General features: G+C 47.7%; 1 long non-coding RNA gene across 1 annotated transcript in view; it reads left to right on the forward strand.

Annotated features, from left to right (window-relative positions):
- Positions 1-276, forward strand: part of LOC146806021 (uncharacterized) — a 77010-nt gene extending 76734 nt beyond the window's left edge. The window contains exon 3 of the long non-coding RNA XR_014967544.1: positions 178-276. This is a non-coding gene — a long non-coding RNA (uncharacterized LOC146806021). The remainder of the gene's footprint in view (positions 1-177) is intronic.
- Positions 277-1347: the final 1071 nt, after the last annotated feature.

Here is a 1347-nt window from a genome sequence, read left to right on the forward strand (position 1 = left end):
CCTGGATAGCTTCTCCAGAATGAGCGAAATAAAATGGTATCAATGAACTGTTCAAAAAGTCTTAAGTTCTTGCTTCGTTGTTTGAAAGTCACCTCAAGGTAAGTAAAACAAGTAAAGAAAATCACCAATAGACAGCTGTAATTTTTGTTGAATTTATCTGTACTTGTTTCTTTTCAGGTCCTTGCTGATGTCACCGTAAGCGCTGAAGTGGATAGAAGTGCCGCCGATACGCCGGGATCAAAAGGACTGCTCTGCGAAATCAGCCTGGTAAGTGCTCCAGCGGGGAACGGGGATTGCCTGGAGCGCTGTGAGACCAACGGAAGAGCCGATCTCCGAAGAAGATGCAGGTAAGTGCGTTGTCTCTCAGAATAACGAGACCAAGCGCGCGTGCTGATTAGGCTGCCAACATCTTTCTCAGGTCAGGTACGTCTCACAGGCATGCGGGTGCTTCATCCACGAGCTCGTCAGCTCAATGACTCACGGTAGTACTTTTAAACAGGAAGAGGGGTGGGAGAACACCGCTTCACCTCCCAGCAAGGTTTGCCCCTGGCATTGTGGTAAATGCCGTTTCAGTTACTTGCTTGCTTCAAGAGTGTTTGAGTGTTTCGCTACAGTTGGCGCAGATAGTGCTGATCTCTAGACACGTGTTTCTAGTTCTTAAACCGTCATCAGTAGAGATTACAGTCATTGAAATTTGGGGTTTGGTGAGTAGGCTACCAACATCTTTCTCAGGTCAAGTACCTCTCACAGGCATGCGGGTGCTTTATCCATGAGCTCGTCAGCTCAATGACTCACTGGAGAACTATTAAACAGGAACAGGGATGGGAGCACACCGCTTCACCTCCCAGGAAGTTTCACCCCTGGCATGGTGTTCAATGCAGTTTTGGTTACTTGCCTGCTTCAAGAGTGTTTGAGTGTTTCGCCACAGTTGGCGCAGATAGTGCTGATCTCTAGACATGTGTTCTCATTCTCTAACCGTCATCAGTAGAGATTACAGTCTTTGAAATCTGGGGTTTGCGGAGTAGGCTGCCAATATCTTTCACAGGTCAGTTACCTCTCACAGTCATGCGGGTTCTTCATCCACCTGCTCGTCAGCTCAATGACTCATGAGAGCACTATTAAACAGGAACAGGGATGGGAGCACACCGCTTCACCTCCCAGGAAGTTTCACCCCTGGCATGGTGTTCAATGCAGTTTTGGTTACTTGCCTGCTTCAAGAGTGTTTGAGTGTTTCGCCACAGTTGGCGCAGATAGTGCTGATCTCTAGACATGTGTTCTCATTCTCTAACCGTCATCAGTAGAGATTACAGTCTTTGAAATCTGGGGTTTGCGGAGTAGGCTGCCAAC

This window comes from Triturus cristatus, chromosome 8 (genome assembly GCF_964204655.1).
Source record: "Triturus cristatus chromosome 8, aTriCri1.1, whole genome shotgun sequence".
Taxonomy (NCBI): Eukaryota; Metazoa; Chordata; class Amphibia; order Caudata; family Salamandridae; genus Triturus; species Triturus cristatus.